The sequence below is a fragment of the Pinus tabuliformis genome, chromosome X (genome assembly GCF_031772625.1).
Source record: "Pinus tabuliformis cultivar Carrire ecotype Pingquan chromosome X, CPIR1, whole genome shotgun sequence".
Taxonomy (NCBI): Eukaryota; Viridiplantae; Streptophyta; class Pinopsida; order Pinales; family Pinaceae; genus Pinus; species Pinus tabuliformis.
The window spans coordinates 83,767,988-83,791,144 of NC_142308.1; the positions used below are offsets into that span (position 1 = coordinate 83,767,988).

General features: G+C 36.4%; 1 pseudogene; it reads right to left on the reverse strand.

Moving 5' to 3' along the window:
* Positions 1–17,507: 17,507 nt before the first annotated feature.
* Positions 17,508–20,604, reverse strand: LOC149138481 (cationic peroxidase 1-like; annotated as a pseudogene).
* Positions 20,605–23,157: the final 2,553 nt, after the last annotated feature.

Consider the following 23,157-nt stretch of genomic DNA (forward strand, 5'->3'; position numbering starts at 1 on the left):
ATCACCACTCATACTTTCCTCCTATGCAAGTCTTAAACCTCAGCTCTTCATGTCAAGCCTTGAAAAATGAGAGAAAGTCCTTGAAAGTCTCCAAAACTCTGGTTCCATACTTTCTCTTAGCATTACCTGCGGTCCCGCACCTAATGGTCATGTTCCCTGTGGACTTGCCCGCTCTGTTTATATGTAATGGGTGCGGACCCCTGTAAATGTCAAAAAGGCGCAAGTACATTCTTAAAAACTCACTTTGGTTTATTTCTGGAAGCTTCTAGAAGGAATATTGAGGTGGCAAGTTTGCTCCTTTAAGGTTCATGCATCCCATAACTAAAGGAGCTAACCCCTTGATGTGAGGAGCTTATCCCTTTGAAGGAGGACTCTATCCCTTCATAGGTGGACCTGTAACTTCCTCCCTCTGCACTATAAAATGAGGCATTGGGCTGGTTACTAAGGAGGTTGAAAGCTGAATATTTTTTAGGGTAAATGTTGTTGGAATTTAGACTTCCTAATTGATCTTGAGAGGAGAGATTACATACCTTTTGATCTCATTGGGAAGAGTGTGAAGCTTGTCAAAGTAGAGGAGATTCTTGCTTGGACCCTGGGAGGAGCTTGTACAACATCAAGGCACCAAGGTTGTAAAGTTCTTCTTTGTTTAAAGTTAATACAATCAAGTTTATTTTTCTCAATAAGCTGTCTTCTATGGTTTATTTCATGGATTCCTTGATCACCATGATGAATATGATTTATTATATTGGCTATGCAGGTGTTATTTGATGTGTGCTTGTTTGTGTTTGCAGGTTCTTAAAAGGAAACTCATTCAGACGGTCGAAGCGTGGATGCCACAAACTAGCGTTGGAATTAAGGTAGGGTCTAAAACACCTCTTGGTTTTTATTAATAAATCGCAATATATTTAGAGAAAGATAGATTTGCTTGTTCTGCTTGTCACTAGATATCTGTTGATACTAGGGAGATCGGTCTTGTCTGCAAGAACGATTTATCCGACCGACAAAATGGTGACTCCGCTGGGGACTTGAATTTTGGGTTTTTTCCTTTACTTTTACTTTGACTTGAGAAATTTTTTTTCTGTTTCTGGTATTTGCTTGATGTGTGTGGGATTGGGTAGTTTTTTAGATTCTGAATTGTTTTTTTTTCACGATTTTGAAAGAGGACCGCACATTCTGTTTGTAACACAGTGCGGGCATCCCCGCACTGTTGCTTTACTACATAGAGAGGTACCGCATCTGGTTATACCCGAAGCCTACGAACCCTATCAAATTTTTGAAAAACCTATAATATTTTCATCTAGTTAAGCTTAGGATTTTTTTACATTTTTAGCCTCTTCCCATATCTGCATGTGTCCTATCAGAAACTTCTTGTAAGTGAATTCCATTGGCATTTTGGTTTTAGGTGATTTTCTAGAAGTTTTGTGCGCCTGGTTTGATTTTCGTTTGGTCTTTGTAGTAAATCAGAGATTAGAAGTCTAAGAAACCTCATATTACCCTAGTTTTTGCTGGTCTTCTTAATGAGTCTGACTAATTTGTGAAATCTACCTTTGGTGAGAAATAGATCTCGTTTTCTCTTTGCAAAGGTTTGAAAGAACTTGTTTGAATTTTATTTTTAAAAAAGAAAACATAGCTGGGTGTTTTTTGATTAATTTGTTATTCTGAATGAATTAGTCCTTAGTTTGCTGAATAACTAAGTAAAACATCCTCAAAAAGAAAATTTTCAAGCTTTTACTTCAATTAGGTTTTTAGAAGTTGTAGATCTCAATATTAGATTTTTCATAGTTTTGAGTGTTTTCTAGAAATTTTAGAATCTCTTTTGAAAGAATTTGTTTTTGTAGTTTTTGAGTGTGGAAAACGCAAAAGGATTTTTTTGTGAGCATAATTAGTAGTCTCGTTTTGAGTTTATTGGAAAAGACAAAAAGTTTTTCTTTTCATTTATTTGTTAAGGAAAGATTTGTTTTTCAAGCAATTGCATTCTCAACTCTTTCTTTAGCTAGAAATTCATTGAAGAAAAAGAATTGTTTATCATCTTAGGTGCATTTTTAGTGTTTTGGAGTCGAGTCTTCACACCATAAAGTTTCATCTCCATACCTTTTGACTTAAGAAACAACCAATAAAAATAATGCGTAAAGTAAAATTTATCTAGTAATCTTTTTATTTCTAGGGCTCTTTATCACCAACATAGCTTAGGCTAGTATCTTGCAGTAGGGAGTAATTAACTCTCCAAGATAGTTAAAACAAACAAGTAGCTATATCTTGCGATAGGAGATAAATTCCAATTGTTACATCTATGCTTTGGGAAGCTCCTTTTAAAGGAGTCAAGGACGAGATCATATATGAACCAGTGGGGTAATCACTCCTTCCTCATTGGGAACGATAGAAGATATACACGTATTAAAAACAGTAAACCTCGGATTGACCATTTTCAAGGAGACTGGGGTCATTTGTTGGTAAACTTTGGATTATGTAAAGGAGCCTTCAAGGGGATTGAGCTTTGTTACTTTGCCCTTGCGTGTGTATCGGATCACAGACTGTTTCCCAAGGTATATTTGTTTCTGTTGGTAACCATAGTGACCATAATCTATAGGATTCTTTCCTAAGATGACGGTGGAGGGAAGATCCCACTGTACCTGGAGCAGATGTCGACTAGACTCACTTGGACTCTCTGGGGGGTTCTCTTCACTCGAGATGGTTTAGTGAAGAAACTTGTGCCAGTCTGTTTCATTAAGTAGGTTGTCGGGCTAACTGTTCAAACCGCCCGTTCTATATTGAATTCTGCGACGTTGGATTTCATCACCAACTAGTGTTTTCAATACGGAAAGTTATTGTTTGTGTGTGGTTTGAACTCCCAGATTTTTAAGGCGTGTGATTGAAATTGTTTGGTTCTTTAGAGACTTTAGGTGGTTTTATTGAGATTCTCTTTGTTTGCGTGTGAAGTAATTAAAGTATTTAATCATGGCTGAATTACCGAGAAAATCTCGCAGACTTCGGGGGCAACCTCCCTAGTATTCACCAAGCCAGCTTGAAGGGCTACAAGCTCTTGTAACTCCTAGTGATAGTAGAGTTGGGTCACTGGAAGAAAGAGAATCTTCTTTAGTTGTTCATCCTGATTATCAAGTTCAAGAAACAAAGTATATTTCCAAACCAATTTCATTTTCCGAAGTTACTGGTAGTGTTTCTTCTACTAGTGAATTAGTCGAAGAACCTAAAATTTCTGAGCCTGAAACTGAACCTGCTGCTACTCCATCTTTAGGATTTGCTTCTCCAACTTCTAGTGGTCCTGGTTCACCCAGGGTAGGAAGGATCATTACCCAAAATCTTCCTTCGGGACTTATTGCTATTGAAGAACTTGTTAATCCGGAAGAAGGTATAACTATCCCTAAAAATCAACCAACTTTAGAACTTAGGGAGCGTGAATCAATTTTCTACAGTCCACCTAGGAGGGATGCTTGGTATCTTTCATTGACCAACATTTTAGAAAATCTGAGTCTTAGTTTTTCACCACCTCGAGTTCCTTTTCATCCAACACCTAGAGGTTATTATCCTCCTTTGAATATGTCGAGACAGTCATCCATGTTTTCCCAATCACCGGAAACATTTTTGTATGGCGGTCCTTCCGTTCCTTCGGGGTATCAGTCACTCACTGGTACTTTTTCAGGAGCATCTCCTCAACCTATTGAACATGGGTTATCAACTGGTAATAGCGAAACTAAGCTGTTGAGTGTAGAAGAAATTATTATGATGTCTGGTACTATTCCAAATCCGCAACCTCAAGGTATTCAGTTACCGCCTAGGGGGCAACCTCAAGGTACTCAATTATCGCCTAGTGGGCAACCTGAAGGTACTCAGTTACCGCCTGGGGGGCAACCTCAAGGACAGTACATTCCTTCGGGACAGTACAATCCTCAAGGTCAACCCCAGACTTAGTACGTACCTCAAGGTCAACCCCAGTATCAATATATACCTCAAGGTCAACCTCAGTTTCAATTCGTGCCTCAAGATTATCAACCTCAAGGTCAGTACCCAACCCAAGGTTTCCAACCACCTTCAGGTCAATCATTTGTCCAAGGAGCTGGAAATGTACCTTTGAATTATCAACCCTACCATCAACCTAGTTATGGTCCTCAATATGCTCAACCTTCTATGGGTCTATACCCCGGAATGAACATGGTGTGGGATCCATCTCAATCTCAACAAATCTTGCAACCTAATGTGCAGCTGTCATCTCAATCTGGACAACCTTTGGTTTCTGGTTCAACCTAGCAACCTATCCAGCCTACTATTCAAACTTCTGCACTTGGTGTAGCTCATCAGTTTGGGCCTAGTTCGCCTCGAACTCCGCCTCAAATGACTGTTGTAACTACCGCAGCTTTTGTTCAATCTACCCCACCTACTTCTGGAGTATCGACAGATCTGGTTTCTACTGTTCCTGCATCAACTCCTCAAGCCTCTTTACCTCAGTCCAGACCTTCAGTTCAAACTTCGGTTCAGATGCCTGTAGGACAACCTGGTCCAAGTATGGTTGTCACAAGTCAACCTCAATTTACTTATCAACCGTACCAGGGACAATACCAATACGGTCTTGCTATTCAAAACCCAGTCTACCAGTATCAACCATACCCTGGATATACTTATCAGCAACCTCAACAACCCTAGTTTGGTCCGGTTAATCCTGGTTTTTAGGGAGAATATAATATCCCAAATGCAATTCCAATTCCAAGTTATCCTGGATATCCTCCTCCTGGAGCTGGTCTAATGACCATTAGTTTTCGTGACCCTAACCGTCAGTTACCATTTATAGCAACTTTGGACTTGGCTGATTTGTCGCGCCTTACAAACGATCCGATTGATTATCTTCCGTTTTGACCGCCAATGCCAAATAAGTTGCCCAGTGATATCCAAACGTTTGAAGGTAAATCAGGAGAGGATCTGTCAAATCATGTGATGACTTATCACCTCTAGTGTGCATCTAACTCCATTATAGATGATTCAATTCGTTTACGTCTTTTTCAATGCACTTTGATTGGTCTTGCGGCCAAGTGGTACATTGAGTTACCGCGAGCCTCTTTTTATAATTTTAGTCAGTTAGCCATTTCGTTATTAACTCATTTTCAGTTGCCTGTCAGATATGACAATGGCACGGAATTATTAACTTAATTAAAACAATCAACGTCCACATACATTTCAGATCATATTCATGAATGGTCGACGGCCTTTAATGCAAGAGTTGTTACTGAAGAGCAAGTAATTTCTCAAGCTCAGTACCTTGACCTCGTTTATACGCAGTCGGGTACTTTACACGAAAAAATCCGCGACCTTCCGAAACCAAATCAAATAACTGCAACTCCTTCAGGGTCTCATGCTGCTGACGGTATGATTGGTTCAGTTAACACCAAAAGTAAGAAGAAATATTCAAAGAATTCTTCTCCTATCATAACTTTACCAGATTTCCCGATAGGAGACTCTTTTGCTGAAATTCCTGCCGATATTCATGTCGTAGAATCATCTACGGCCAAATCAAAATCTGGTGGTAAAAAGAAGGGGAAGAAGAAAAATAAACAAAATTCGAAAGAGAAATCAGATAAAACTGAATCTACTGATGAGAAACATAAACCTCGCTATCCTTGTCTCATTTGTGACGAAGAGCATTTTACAAGAGACTGCCCTCATCGCGCTGAGGTTGTGAAAATCGTCAAAGGTTCTCAAACGCCTGCTGTCTTGAAGGATCCTTTTCCTAGTCAAGATAGTAAGATGATCGGTTCTTCCTCAAATGCCTCAGAAGAACCCATAATGATGATGTCCCATGTTAGGATTGCAACACGATCGCAAGATTATGGAAGTAAAAGTCCTGTTGGTGGTAAGGAAGAAGAATCTTCTAATTCAAACCCATCAACTTCAACTCCTGGTTCTGATCCACTACAAATCGAGAAACCTAACCCAGACTTAGTAATCAAACCGCCTGCTAAAGGTATACTTCGGAAGTTAGCTTTCAATCCGCGTGTGAGAGCTGCTCAGAACTATAACATTGTTGAAGACTTAGCTATTTCCCCTTCAGCAATGTCGGCTTTGGAGGTGCTGCAATCATGTCCAGCACAACATAAATTGCTATTGTCGACTATAGGAGCTGTTGATATTCAGGACTCGAACCTTATAATCTTCGATTTAGAAAATAGTACACCTCACTTACCTCATGAAATGGCTTTCTAGATTCCAGTGTTAGTCAAAAACAGACCTTGCTTTAGGACTGTAATTGATGAGGGAGCTTCTACGTGTATTATGTCGATTCAGTGTTGGAGATCGCTTGGTTCTCCTACACTTAATCAATCCCCGATGATTCTAAAGGATTTTGATGGCCATGTGTTCCATCCTTTTGGCATTCTATAGGATTTACCTATAGGGGTTGAGGGCAAAACTGTTAATCTAGATGTGGAAGTGGTTGATGCCCCTCTAGATTACAACCTTCTCTTGGGTCGTAGTTGGTCTTATGCTATGACTGCAGTTGTTCCATTGGTCTTTCAGCTTATAAAGTTTCCTCATAATGGAAAGATCGTAACTATAGACTAACTAACTTATTTTTCATCTGACCCAGCCTCTTCTGAAAGTATCCAACATGTCGGCAAAACAACTATCCCTTATAAGGATGTTGGGGTAGGATTGGTTAAAGATTCTGGTTTACTAGGAACTTTTTCTTTTCCTCCTCCTAACCTATCGCCTTCTACTGCAACCATTCATATGATTTCATCAAACACTATTGTTTTGGATGATCCTTGGATTGTACCTTCCGAATGTGAGGTGGATTCATTTGGTGATGCTATGCCTTTGAGTCCCTATGAAATTACGTATCATGCTGTTCAGTCGTTTTCCGACCCTGGTTCAACTGAAATTGATCTAATGAATGTGATCCATGGAGAATCACTTTCAATATCAACCTCAGATTCAACAACTTTTTCCGAGATTGTTCATACTGATGAGCAGATTCGTGAAATTTTGTCTGTTGATGATTTACCATGGGAAGATCTTCATCATAGATCTTCGTTCTTACCTGAGATTGATCATTTTGAAAATGATTTTTCATCTATTTTTACTACTGATTATGTGAAAGAACCACATAATCCATTGCAAAATCCTGATTCTGAGTTAAATTTGGGAAATATTTCTCGAACAGTTCCTATTGACATTTCAGTTAAACCTGGAATTGTTGAAAACATTCATATAGGTGCCTCCTGTACGGAAAATGAACTCCAAACTTATAAGGCCCTATTTCAAGAATTCCGCCACGTGTTTGCCTGGTCATATGAAGAAATGCCAGGAATTGATCCAGCAATTGTTGTTCATGAAATCAAAACTTACCCGGATGCTAAACCCGTCCAGCAACGTTTGCATCAGATCCACCCGTGAAAAGTTGCTGCTATTAAAGCAGAAGTTGAGAAATTACTTAAAGCAGGTTTCATTTATCCAATTCCCTTAACGGGTTGGGTATCGAATATTGTTACTTTTAACAAAAATAAAGGAATGATAAGAATATGTATCGATTATAGGATATTAATTGAGCTTGTCCCAAAGACAATTACCCAACTCCCTATATCGATCAAATCATTGATGATTGTGCTGGCAGTGAAATTTTCTCCTTTATGGATGGTTTTTCCGATTACAATCAAATTAACAAACTCCCTGTTGATCAACCAAAAATGGCTTTTATTTGTCCATGGGGGACATTTGCTTATTGAAAATTACCTTTTGGGTTGAAAAATGCCGGAGCAACTTTTCAAAGAGCTATGTCTTACGTGTTTCATGACATCAGGCACATTGTGCAACCTTATCTCGATGATTTACCTTCCCATTCATTACATAGAGCTTATCATCTCACTCATTTACGAGAAATATTTATGAGATGTTGGCATTATCGAATTCGGTTGAATCCACACAAATGTGTTTTCTCTATAGAAACGGGTCGTTTACTGGGATTCGTTCTTTCAAAAGCCGGCATTCGTATCGATCCCTCGAAGGTTGAAGCTATTGTCAAATTGCCTCCTCCTTCGACTCTTCGCCAACTCCAAAGTTTGCAAGGGAAAGCAAACTTTTTACGTCGATTCATTCCTAACTACACCGAGATAACAAAGGGTTTTACCAGGTTGTGGAAACAGAATACTCCATTCTTTTGGGATGAGATAGCTGACGAATATTTTGATGCACTTAAACATGCGTTGACCCATGCACTGTTATTGCATCCTCCCAACTGCAACCAGGATTACTTCTTGTACCTCGCCGCTTCTCATTCCACCAATGGGATGGTTTTAGTTCAGGAAGATGAATTCAATAGTGAGCATGTGATTTACTATCTTAGTCGAACTTTGAATCTGACTGAGTTAAAATATTCACATGTTGAGAAATTGGCCTTGGCAGTTGTTCAAGCTGTCCAAAGATTTTGTCATTACATCTTACTACGCAAAACTACCGTAATTTCTAATTGTAACCCTATGATCTATATTTTGACAAAACAATTGCTAGGGGGAAAGTATTCCAAATGGATTGTTATCCTACAGGAATTTGACTTGGAATTTGAAAAATCCAAGTCAAAGAAATCTTTAGTTTTTGCGGAGTTGATGTGTGACTTCCCGCATGCTGATACTAAAACTGTGGCGGAAGAGCCCATTGCGGACGAATCCTTGTTTCTTATCAGCACTCTTGATCCATGGTATGGAGATATCATTGTTTATCTCCAAACCCAATCTTTTCGGCCTGAAATTTCACGATCTCAGCGATGGAAAATACGTTTCCAATCCCAACAATACAAGATTATTGGAGATACACTCTATCGTCGTGGGGCGGACTCTGTTTTCCGACGTTGTTTAACTCATGAGGAAGCTGAAAAGGTTCTAAATGACTGTCACTCTGGAGCGTGTGGCGGTCATATGTCTGGGTATGCCACAGCCCAAAAGATATTGCACACTGGCTATTTCTGGCTGTCTTTGTTTAAAGATTGTATTTACGCGGTCTGAAAATGCCACAATTGTCAAATTTTTGATCAAAAGATGCATGCTCCACCTGCTCCTCTCCACCCTATAATTGTTGTCGGTCCTTTTGCAAAGTGGGGTATCGATTTTATTACATGTAACCCTCACTCGGCCAGGGGGCATGCGTATATCATCCTTGTGGTAGATTATTTTACTAAGTGGGCCGAGGTGATGCCTACATTTTTGACAGATGGCAAAACTGCTGTAATTTTCATTTTCAATCATATAATTACTAGATTTGGTGTTCCACAAGTGATTATCATTGATCATGGGCATCATTTTTGAAACATCATGATGACTGAACTAACAGATCAACTTGGCTTGTATCACGATAGTTTTACTCCATATTACCCATAGGCTAATGGTTTGGTTGAAGCCATCAACAAAGTTCTAGTCATTATGATCTGACGAATCATTGGCATTCATAGGTCAAATTAGCATAACATGTTATTTTCAGCGCTTTGGGCGTATCGAACCTCAGTAAAAACATCAACTGGTTTCACTCCTTTCCAACTGGTTTATAGTTTGGAAGTTGTGTTACCCATTGAATGCGAAATTTCGTCATTACAAATAGCCATAGAGTTACTCCCAGCCACTTTCGAAGAGGAGAAACGTTTGTTGTACTTAGCTCAGCTAGATGAGAATCGACGTGATGCTGCACTAGCAATCGAAACTCATGCCAAATGAATTAAAGCTCAATACGACCGAAATGTTACACCTCGTAATTTTTTGGAAGGAGACCTAGTCTTACTATACGATCAAGCAAACGATAAGCTAACGGCTGGAAAATTTGTACCTATGTGGCATGGTCCTTTTATTGTTAAGCAAAAGCTGGTGAAACGGGCCTATGAATTGGTAGATTTTGGCGGTGTCTCTTTGGGTAAACCCAGAAATGGTCTTTATCTAAAGAGATATTATGCTTAAATCTAGGTGTGGAGATTTTATTTAGATTAGTTTTCTTTCTAGCTGGTGTGTTTTAGATTAGAAAAGTGTGCTTAGTTTAGAGAGTGTTTTTATCATTATTCCTGCTTATCTTGATTTTACTCTTGATATTATAGATGTCGACGTCTCTTCAAACATACGTTGGTTCCGCTGATGGTGCTTGTCGTAATACACGGAACATTTCTTCCGCAGCTTGGGTTATCTATTCGCCCTCTGATGAGTTGGTATCTATGCATGGGGTAAGCCTCGGTCAAACAACAAACAACATTGCAGAGTATAGTGCAATGATTGAGTTATTATCTGAATCCATCTCATTTGGGATTCGGAGTTTGATGGTGAGGTTAGATTCTGAACTCGTTGTATTGCAGCTTAATAGAGTTTATGCCATTAGAAATCCAGTGTTGTTAAGATTATTTTTGAGAGTTCGTCTCTTGGAACGTGAATTTGACTATATTGAATATCAGCATATTCCAAGATATTTAAATACATTAGTAGATGCAATTGCTTCTCGAATGTTAAGTAGACATTTGCAATAGTCAAACAATAAATTTAAAAACATTCCATAACATGTTTTACAAGATAGCCAGTAATAGTGATATAGCATAGCATAGAAGTGTGTCAAATATAAATCGTCTTCGATCATAGGTTGAAAAACACCTTATGATCGGAAAAAATGATAGTACAAAAAGAAAAAATTTCATATGAGTCTACAAAAGGCGATCATCCTATCACTGGTGATGATCACGATAAGAAACCACTGCTCGGGCCACCCTACAAAGCAACCTCCTGAAAGGTCCAAGGACCCCAATCACATAGCGCTGTAACCTAAGAGGAATGTCATCTATGCTAGTCTCTGGAATATCTGTTGTCAAACGCTCTAGATGGTTTTCCAACTCGGTCAGGGTCTCTGTAGATTCATCCCATGGGGCTGGTACTGCTGCAGCTGGGTGTCTCCTCTCATAGGGCCGGAGAGTGGCTAGTCATCGTGGACCTACATCTGTGTTTGAAACTTTTTACTATTAGTTTTGGATGATTTAAAAACAACAAAACAAAAATAAACTTAGAAAATGTTGAGAATGATTTTTCCTGAGTCATCCCACTGCTCTCCTGGTGGAAGAGTCATGTCTGGGTCACCACGATAATCCATCCCAGCATAAGGAAAATCGTGAATCTCGAAAAGTTGGTTCTCCAACCAATGAAAATACTTAGGAGGAAATCGAATAACCTCTGAACCCTCCTCAGGATGACGGGCCATAACTGCAACCCAACGCATCAGCTTGGGCTCTCGGGGAAGTCCAGCTCCAACGGAAAGATGCTGTGGGACCAACATCAGGACCCTCTCTAGACCAAAGCTCACAACTAAGAAACCATATCTAAAGTTTTTTAGTTATCCGTTCTTTGCTCTAGTCAGTTGGCCTTTTACATTCACCAACACAGCTTTGCACCAGTTGAAGATGGTGCCTCGATAACAGTCTACTGCCATTCACATTTGGGATACGGTGGCTACATGCAATGCTGCACTTCCGCGGAGTCTGGTGACAATAAATGCAATCACTTTGAGTTCAGGACGAGAGATGGTTTTGATATCAATCCCTTTGTCCTTTGTTTGGTCATTACAAAAATCTAGCCAGAGACTATCAACAGACTGGCCACCTGGCCTAGTCCCGAATAGAGTTAATTGTTCACCTCTCTAGGGAAAATCAGTCAAGAAGTAAATGTCCTATAGCTCCATTTTGAGCTGGTGGCCACCAATAATGAAACACTGGTCCTGTACATTCCATTTGTCCACTAGCCACTGCAAAAAGTCTACTTGGGCCCTCATGCCAGGTATGGCCCAGAATTTAAATAGCCCGCATGCCTTCAATGCATCTATTGAAGGTTGATGATTAATTGCGGAAAGTTCCATATCTTCGTGCTCCCGTTCTCGCCAACTAAGCATTGTGTATATCCTACATTGAAAGAAAAGGCGGATTAGAACATTTTAATTCAAAGTTTTTGGGTGGAAATTGAAAAAATTGAAGTTTTAAAACCTATGTCGTGGGGTCTGCACTCTCCAATTAGGGACAGTGCATAGGTCCGCACTCTACCCAAGCAGCAGGTGCAGGCCCCTGGCTCTTTCCTCTGTAGGAAAAATTCGGGGTCCGCAGGTTTTGCATGTTGTGCCTGTGGACCCCCGCGAGCGGTATTTTAAACTAATTTTTCTCTTAAAAATCAAAATGGAAGCCTAAAAGAAAAATTCAAACGGTTGAAATGCAAGATTAAAGTGATGTGGATTACCTGGAGGTGACGGTTTTCGATTCCAACGGATGGATTTTCCGCAATCTTCACAGGGAGCTTCTTACCCAAAAGCTCTCTTTTCTCACTCTGAAGTCAAACGATAAAAATGAATTTACAAAAGCCCTTTTTATAAGCTTTTTTGAATAAATGAATTTTTAATTTGTTTATTTTTCACTTTAAAGAGGTAACTTTTTGATGCATTTTTATTTATTTTAAATAGGTATGAGTAATGTTTGAGTTTTTGTGCAGAATATTGGATTTTTCAGGAGAAATTGATCGTTTTCAACAAAAAACATTAAAGTCCTCTTTAAGCTCTTTTTTGACTCGTAAAATATGAAAAGATTGCCGAGTTTTTCTTTTCAAGCTCGTTAAAACGGAATTAAAAGGACGGTCTACTTACAACTCTTTTCTGACTGCATAAACATGAAAAGATTGCCGGACTTTTGTTGTTTCAAGTTCAATATTGGTTATAAAACGACGTGTCTTTGATCACTTTTTTACTTTTTTGGATCAAGACCACTAATTATGAAAATTACTCCTTGATCGCAATGGTCAAGCGGTTCTCTCAAGAATTATTTTATACTTTTTCGGGCTTGGGAGACACAAATTTATGAAAAAGGACAACCATGGAGTTTTCTTAAGTTTTTCTTCTGACTCCCTAAAATTGAAAAACGCCGAGTTTCTCCTATACTGGACTCGTTAAAATTTAACAGTAAAGGACCTGTTCAATTACAAACAGGAACGAACCACTCCTTCTTAGGGTTCGAATTCTAAACTAAGTTGGACTCATCCGAAGGATGAGCTTATAATCAAGCAAATGTTATCCTCCTCAAGCTTGTCAAAAATAAAGAGGTACTTGCCAGAAATGGTGGGGGAAAAGAGAGAAAAATGAACCTGTTTGTTATACTTTGTGTCTTAGAAAATCATTCAACCACTCTTGAACATGACACTTTTTGTTCACCTGGGTTGGGAAATCCTTTGCCTAACAGTTAATCAAACCATATTGAAAGTCTTTAGTCGGTTTCTGGGTATTAGCTTTGGGTCAATTGTCACCAAACCATCTGCAGTGGCATTGTGTGTGTAAAAGGTCAGTGCAAATAAACCATTCATCTGCAAAATATCTGTCATCCATCTTGACCATCCCTGAGTCAGTCCTTGCAAATATATTTCTTCAAAACTTGATCTATGATTTCGTGTTGTGCGCTTGCCTACGACGGATCGCTTTCTATCGACTCTAGAAAGATGATCTAGAAATCGTCAATACCTTGGAATCTGCATGCCTCAATGGCAGGTTTCTCGCCTTCGACGACAGGTTGCATCATTGACCTTCGATCAAAGGATTCTGTGACATGTTCGACATCAACTCATCTATTCACATTTCATGGATTGTAATGAGTACTTTGAGAGCCATTGACATTACTGGTGGTTTCTATCACACTTGTTAACAGTTTACATCATTGACTGGTAATCAAGTGGTTTCTACCATGTTCGACTTCGACACATTCATTCACATGGATAGAATCGTACTAGTTCGGGAAGCAGAAATCAAGACCCTGGATCTAGTTTCCACCATCCAGGCTGCGAGGAATTTTGTTATTGATTATACAGTGGACTATTCATAAACAGGTGGCTGCGCCCATCCTGTGTCTACATATGTCTATACTTGTGATGTATTACAAGATCATTCCTATATCAAAGCAGTTTAGTTAGTTTTCTAGTCAGTTTTGATCTGAGTATGGGAATGCCTACCTCAGCGATGATATGATCACATATATATATTTTGTATTGAATGTTTTTACAGATTCCAACCAGGCTCTCCATAGGATGATCCTCGAAATGATAAAGTACTTCACTCTTCCTAGATGACAAATACTATCCTCATCTATTACAGACTTCGCACTTTAGGGGGCAATCTGTTACACAAAATATTGTCACCATGACATTCTGCAGTTAGTGTGAGTCTATCACCACTCATATTTTCCTCCTATGCAAGTCTTAAACCTGAGCTCTTCATGTCAAGCCTTGAAAAATGAGAGAAAGTCCTTGAAAATCTCCAAAACTCTGGTTCCACACTTTCTCTTAGCATTACCTGCGGTCCTGCACCTACTGGTCATGTTCCCTGCGGACTTGCCCACTCTGTTTCTGTGTAATGGGTGTGGACCCCTGTAAAAGTAAAAAAGGCGCAAGTACATTCTTAAAAACTCACTTTGGGTTATTTCTGGAAGCTTCTAGAGGGAATCTTGAGGTGGCAAGTTCGCTCCTTTGAGGTTCATGCATCCCATAACTAAAGGAGCTACTCCCTTGATGTGAGGAGATTATCCCTTTGAACGAGGACTCTATCCCTTCATAGGTGGACCTATAACTTCCTCCCTCTGAACTATAAAATGAGGCATTGGGCTGGTTACTACGGAGGTTGAAAGCTGAATATTTTTCAGGTTAAATGTTGTTGGAATTTAGACTTCCTAATTGAGCTTGAGAGGAGAAATTACATACCTTTTGATCTCATTGGGAAGAGTGTGAAGCTTGTCAAAGTAGAGGAGATTCTTGCTTGGACCCTGGGAGGAGCTTGTACAACATCAAGGCACCAAGGTTGTAAATCTCTTCTTTGTTTAAAGTTAATACAATCAAGTTTATTTTTCTCAATAAGCTATCTTCTATGGTTTATTTCATGGATTTCTTGATCACCATGATGAATATGATTTATTATATTGGCTATGCAGGTGTTATTTGATGTGTGCTTGTTTGTGTTTGCAGGTTCTTAAAAGGAAACTCATTCGGACGGTCGAAGCGTGGCTGCCACAAACTAGTGTTGGACTTAAGGTAGGGTCTAAAACACCTCTTGGTTTTTATTAATAAATCACCATATATTTAGAGAAAGATAGATTTGCTTGTTCTGCTTGTCGCTAGATATCTGTTGATACTAGGGAGATCGGTCTTGTCCACAAGAGCGATTTATCCAGCCGACAATCCTCTTGTAAGCTATGTAAGGACACCAAGAAGTTATTCCTTTGTGATTTCATCTATGAGATGCAAATTTCCCTCCAGATTAATAGAAAATGGTTAGCTACTTTTAGAATGGCATCTATAGTTTCTACAGAGTCCTTGAAGAAAATTTGAAAGTGGAACATCTCTTCTTTGACTAGGACATAAAAAGACGTAGCTTTGGTACCATTTGTGTTGTAACAAAACACTCTTCTAAAAAATAACACACTTAAACTTTAGATATATTAATCTTAAAAAATAAGATGGCATGCAATGTATTACTAATGGTTAGTTTTCTACTTTTATACAACTCTATAATTTATTGATTGAAATAACAAACTTGAAATGATAAAATTTTATAATAACAAAATATATATCTATATATATAAATTTTCTAAGGAATAAATATTTACATTCATTGTAGTCCTTGCTAGAATTAATATGGTGTTAAACCTCTTCGAGAGTCTAGTAAATAGATTATTCACTACTTTAATACATTATTTTATCCCTTAGCAATTCAGACTTCTATCGATTGTGCATCATTTACAAAATATTTTAAAACAAAACTTACTTTCTTACCATAGCATTAGGATCATGCTTTCACTTTATAATATCCATATACTCCTTTACAACAAATAAAGACCAACTACGAAAAACAACCTCATTAAGAAAAAAAGACTAGAAATGGATTTCTATATATTATGTCTTTGAGCCATCTAAGAACTCTTAGATATCGAATGACTCTAGAGGTAGAGCCAAAGCTTCCTTTGACAACACAACATATTTCACATTGAGCGCTCTGTAGACATGTCTGAATGAATCCATTCAAAATATTTCATTGAAACCCATAAGTCTTGCAATAGAGAGCCTAAGCACACATTTTCCACAATGACCTTCTTCGAGACCCAATTCCTAACGAACTTCAAGTTTTTCAACATCTATAGTTAATTTACACCTTTCTCATTGGCAACTAAGAGAAGATTCAAGAGGAAAAAAATCAACTTTGTTATTTGATCCCTTTCGTGGAGCATACTTAATGTGAAGATAATTATTTTGATTCACAAATCAAATGATTCCAATCTTGTAGACTAGAGGATGGGCTTAACTCATGCCATTGAAGAATCCCCATGGAATATCAAAATCTAGCTTAGGCATAAATGACATCCTTTGTTCTTTGAGCTTGATGATTAATTAAATAGTTGGTTTGGGTGGAATATTCACATTTTTGAAAATTTCAGATTTAAGATTTTTTTGATTGTTACTTAGTTGTAATTGCTTTTCGGAACCTATTTATATTGATTTGGAGATTGATGTTTCAAACTCACTACTGAGGTTTATCACCAAAATATACAAATATATAGAAAACTAATCACCTTTAGTATTTTGATAAATAAGGAAATGACCAAAATATACAAATATATGGAAAACTAATCACCTTTAGTATTTGATAAATAAGGAAATGTTTTTAGGTTTTTGAGAAAAATGATGGACAATAAAATTACTAAAAAAATTATGCATATTTTATAATTTGAGTGATTATGTTATTAATAAAATTAATACTGATATGAATTAAAAAGTTTTTACAAAGGTTAATTGATATGTATATTTATATTATTAAAATTAATAATTTATTTGCTGTTATAATATAAAATGATTACTGTATTCTTTATATTTAAGAATAATTATTATATTCATAGTATATTGAAATTAATTAATATCTTAAAAATATTTATACGAGGGATTGGAGTCAAATAATGCAAGGAACAATATAAGAAAACTAAATAAACCAATGGGAGAATTAATGATGAATGGAATTTAAGTTAAAGGGTGTCAAGAATAATTAATGTATTCATAGTATGCTGAAATTAATTAATATCTTAAAAATATTTATACGAGGGATTAGAGTCAAATAATGCAAGGAACAATATAAGAAAACTAAATAAACTAATAGGAGAATTAATGATGAATGGAATTTAAGTTAAAGGGTGTCAAAAGTTCTGGATTTGGATTGGGATGTTAATATTGAGCTCCAATTTTTGCTTATGAGCCAACAAAAATTAACTTTTAAAACTTATTTATGAAAGCCCTTCCAAATAAAATTTGGCGCAGATTCCACTTTGTAAAACTCAAAATAGAACATATTATTTTCAGTCTACGCCATCTAATACTTGCGATTACAAATTAAAGACATTCGGCAGATTAAAAATCGAATACTTCCACTTTCAGATTAAGGACACCATGCTGTTCGGCTGACTAAACACAGTAAACTATTCGGCGGACAACGGCCAGTTGCTAGTTAGGCTTTCTGCAATTCTTTCGGATCTCTCCGCTGCTGTCCGTCAGAGGTTTGATATTCCCCATCTTTACTATGGCCGCAGCAAAGCCGGAGAAAAAATTGTTCTGGTTGGTACTGTACAAAGTCATCTGTGAATCAGTGGGCTTTCCGTTGAAAATTTCCTGATCAGAGTGGAGAAGCCCTTTCTTGATTTTCAAATTGTTGCAGTAGTTATTGGTGGTGGGAGTCACATAATCCAGTGGCGTTGGTAGGAGGACACATTGAACGTAATGAAATAGAGTAGGTAGTGTCTATATTGGTGTTGTTGTAAATATGGCCTCTGAAACTCACGCACCGAGCTTGCCCGATAGTATGAGCACCAGCGGATTGAATATATCATATCATATTGATGGCAATTTATTTTCCCAACCACAATAATGGAATTTTATTTCAAGGAAATACTGAACTCAACCAATTAAATTAATTCTCTGGAGTATATCATATTTCAAGGAAATACATTATACTATTATTATATGAAAAAATAATTTTATCTCCATTTATCTAGATTACTGTTTAGCCAAATATTTAACAATCAGTCAATTATTTAACACCCATATCCTTCTGATTACCCAATATTAAAAGCACTCCCCAAAAATATAGATTACCCAATATTAAAAACACTCCCCAAAAATATATAAAATATATATTTTCTCCTCATTACAATTTTATAATAATTAATGCATTATACTGATATTGTATGAAAAAAATAATATTACCAGCAAGTGTAACCATTTCCGTTGTGGAGAGCCCCTACGCTCTGAATAGTGAGATGATGGTGCTTAGATTGGAAGTGGGGGGTGGAATGTTAGCGTTTGCGGCGCTTAAGTTTGCTGTTCTCGAGTCTCGCCTCCCCAGCATCACGTTCCATGAAGGCCCACCCAACTGGTAATTAAAAATTTTATATAAAATATTCATTATTACTTGATATAATCAGGAGGGGTTCAGTTCCAAGAAATTATTCAAAACAAGAACGACAACAACATAGGTTATTTCAGCATATTCTCAGGAATGTTTCAGTTCTAAGAAATTATTCAAAACAAGAACGACAACAACAGAGCTTACTTCAACGACAGAATCGCGTGCAGCAATAGCAAGAATGTCTGCGCAAGAAACGACTCCGCTGCAAGCATTCTCGACTTGGGTTTTTATGGTATCTATCACTTCGAAACCTCTCGCCGAATTGTTATTGGGAATGGCGGTCTTCTCGCCGGTTAGAGTGGAGGAGTCGTCCAACAGCACCGACCCATCGCAGCCCTGCAATAAATGACACCTTCAAAAATTGTGTAACCAGAATAAATAAATGCATGGGTATTTTTTATGTTTAATACCCATGGGATTTGACCTATTACAAGGAATGTTAAGAGTAGTGACTACCCACATCCTGAATCTAAGATTCTATGAACTAAATAAATACATAAATTGGAATAAGGTTGTCCAAATTATAAGGTTTATTTATAGTTTTATTTATTTAATTAGTTTTATTCAATTTAGATGTATTGAAGATAATTAATTATAGGAAATATAATGTAAAAATTAGGAAGCCATTGTTTTAATTTCCGTATTTTTTTAAGAACTAAAAATTAAATAACGTTGTCCAAATTGTAAAGTTTATTTATAGTTATATTTATTTAATTTTATTGAATACAGATGTAATGGGTTGGTGAGATGGTGATGTTTTTTCGAGGCTATTTAAAACATGTTGAACATAAGTGTAGTAGGTTGGTGAAATATAGATTTTTTTGTTATTTAAACTGTTTATATATATATATATATATATATATATATATAATTGAGTTATAGGGATTATATAATTCAAAATTTAAAAGAATCAGAATTTTTTTTATTTATATATATATAATTGAGTTATGGAGATTATATAATTTAAAATTAAAAAAAAAAAGCCTAAACTTTCAAGAGTTCAAATACATCCTCACTTTGATATGAGTAAGTTTTCAAAAATTCCATGTAAATAGGTTACTGAAAATACAACCTATAAAGTGTTTCTTAATATGAGTTAGTTGTTTTTAAAATTCGATGTATGTTTATAAGGTTACTGAAAATACAACATATAAAGTGTTTTTTTAAATTTTTAATTGGAATATATTTAGTTGTTATATATATAGATTTTTTTTAATATGTTTTGGCCATTTTGTTTAAAATTAAAGAGATGGTTAAAATAGTATGTATTGGATGTGTAAATTTACACAATTAAAATATTCTATAAATTTTTTAACTAATAAATTCATTTACACATTTATAAATTCAATTTAAATAAAGAAAAAATACATATTTAAAAAAATTGAAAAAACAATGAATAAAATAAAATAAAATTGATTACAATAATAACTTTGAAGTTGGATATTAAACAATTTCATTAATATTTTAAGTTTTTATTGATGCCAAATTTCAAGATCTAATGCAACCAAATCAATGCCCATTGCTAAATATTCTTTGACTAAATATATTATTTTATATTCATAAATATATTTAAACCCTTATCCTTGGTAGAGTTGTTTTTGGTAAACTCTTATTCTTAATAGAGTTATTTTTGGTAAGATTTTTTGAAAGTTTTTCAGGTGGGTTTTTTCCCTCTAATTTCTCAAAAATCTGGGGAAGTTTGATAAATAACCCTTACAATGGAAGTGCTCTAAAGATTTTTCAAGATACAAAATCCATATAAAATTAAAAACCCAGTTTAAATACCTAAAAAACAGAAAGAGAGAGCCAACTCCATTACATATAAAATAAATGAGTTTCTATTAGCAAAATATTGACATTAAAGAATACCATTGTTAAGCACGTTCAATGATAAAACTAAATTCTTTCACTCACATTAACGAAGCGGTCGTGGAAGTGGAGGCGGAGAAGCGAGGTCCCCATACGTTTTTCCTTAGCCACTGCTTGCTTTACTGCCGCTTGCACTATGGACAGAACCGCCGGGCAAGAATTGTTATAAAACGTTGAGCTCAGTTGCCCATGCACGCTGTTAGTAATCGAACACATAAACATCATTACAGCAATGCATGAAAGGAGGCTTTTCATCAAAACAGCCATTGTTCGTTCTGGAAAAGCGCCTCAAACTAAACTAATTTGCTTAGCAATTTTGCAGGGTGGTTCTGGGAGATCTATGATTACCAATTTATAACAGCATATACAAGTCTTAGGGGTCGTTCATTGATTTGCTGTAGATGACTTCTCCCTAAAGGTTATAAAAGGGTGGTCCTGCAGATGCTTCTCCCTAAAGGTCATAAAGGAGTAAAGGAGTGGGTCCTGTGCGTAGTTCTCAAGTTCCACGACCCGCCTCGAGACAAGGAAAGAAGCGTGTTATGAGGATTGTTTTTTCCCTTTATGGTTTTTCTATATTAACATTAATTTAATGTTAGATAGAAAAATGATTTATTTGTGAAGCTTCCTCTCCCATTGACCTCAATATTCTGGAAACCAACTGCAGTCATTTCCTTAAATTATGGAAATCAATTTCAATCATTTCCTTAAATTACAGAAATCAATTGCAGTTAAATTAATTTCTTGTTGGGAGTTTCTGGAGTGGTCCATTACTCCCTTTACAGTTCTCTACCATGATCTGTGGAACACTTGACACATAGCCAAAAGAAGGTTGACTCAATCCCCTTCAGCCTTACACCATCAAGTTAGAGTGTGTAGAGCTTGGAAGTGCCAAACAGGATTTGGGATTGATCTGCCTACCTCTATATAATTGTTCCATTTATCCTTGTCTGCTCCATATCTCTTTCCCAACAACAACTTGTTCACTAAACGCGTGGGTATGTACCCAACTATCTGGGCCATTAGCTGTCCCACGTACATGATTGCTTCTAGCTTTTGCACCCCCTGTTCTTGACTGCTCCTGCAGCATATTTCCCCCATCGCTGTATGCCTGTTTTGTATTGTATTTGGTGTGGTTATAATCTTTAGGATTATGTGCATACATTCTTAAGCTCGATGACATTGCTCAAACTCATTGTGGGAATTAATTGAGATGATTATCATTGCTGCTGAACGGAGTTGTTGGAGCTTAGTAGCTTTATTTCGGCATTTCCATTATCGCATACAACAGTAAATTGGGGTAACTACCGTGAAAGAGAAAGTTACATGCAATCTTGCTTTCATTTGATATCTGAGTGTGAGTAGCATTAATGGCCAGAGGTATGATTTCTTGGGCATTCAAGTTTTCGATTCTTTTTAAGTGTTTATTCTGCATTAAAGAATCGTTGTTTAGTTATCATTTGGTATCGGAGCCATTTTTTATCTTTGCCTTGACATGCTCTATTTGGTTCGATGCCATATCTTGAGCCTTTTCTGAATTAAGGCATTCATTTGGAAATATGTCTAATTTTTGCTCAATTTTTATGGTTATAATATTTATTTAATTATATGCATTTTGGATAATTGTTGTGCAAAATTTATTAACTATGCTCGTATTTAATTTGCATGAATTGATTATTTCTGTTTTAAATTAAAACATGCTATTTTGGATGAGTATACGAGACCCATCGTTGAATGTTATGCATGAATATTATAGTTTATTTCAAGCTAATTTTTTATGCATAAAAGAAATAATGTCTAGTGATCCATATAATTTTAATTGATTGGAGAATAGCCACAACATCTCTAATTAAATAATATTATATATTATGATTGATTAGGATCACATAAAGAATATTTAGACATTAATTGTAATTAATTATACTAAATATAATAAATTTTATCCCATAGGAATTTTTATTATATTTATATAATTAATTAGGATAAAATATTCATAACTTACCCACAGGAATTATGAATTAATAGTTTTATCATAAAGTTCAAATCTAAGATAGAATTTATATCGAATTATAATCATAATATACCCTTTAGAATTATGAATTAAGTGAATAATTTGATAAACTCTATCATAAAGAATAATTGAATCTTCTTGAATTGAAAATTTAGTCCATAGACAATTTTTATGTCATTAGATTCAATTTTAAGCATGATTTACATTGGTAAAGCATGAAATTTTATTTAGGCCTCAAATTTAACATAAGCATGTGATCTTTAATTTTATGCAGTTGTACAACTTGCAAATTTCTCTGAAATTCGTTGTGATATCCTTGAACTTAAGAGAGATAACTATAAGGTCTGGAAGGAGAGAATTCTCCTTCATTTAGGGTGGATGGACATAGACTATGCTATTAGGAAAGATGAACCACTGATACTCACTAATACTAGCACTGCAGCGGACATCACGCTTTATGAAGAATGGGAGCGATCTAATCACCTAAGCATGATGTTCATTAAGACTAAAATTTCAGCTGGTATTCGTGGTTCTGTTGATCGGCATGAAAAAGTCTGAGACTTGCTGAAAGCCATTGATGATCAATTCGTCACTTCAGACAAGGCACTAGCAAGCACCCTAATCATGAAGTTCTCATCCCTAAGGCTCACTAGTGTGAAAGGTGTGCGCGAGCACATCATGCAAATGAGGGACACTGTGGCTCAATTGAAGAAACTTGAGGTTTGAATATCGGAGTCCTTCCTGGTAAAATACATTCTGAACACCCTTTCGTACCAATACAGACCTTTCAAAATCTCATACAACACACATAA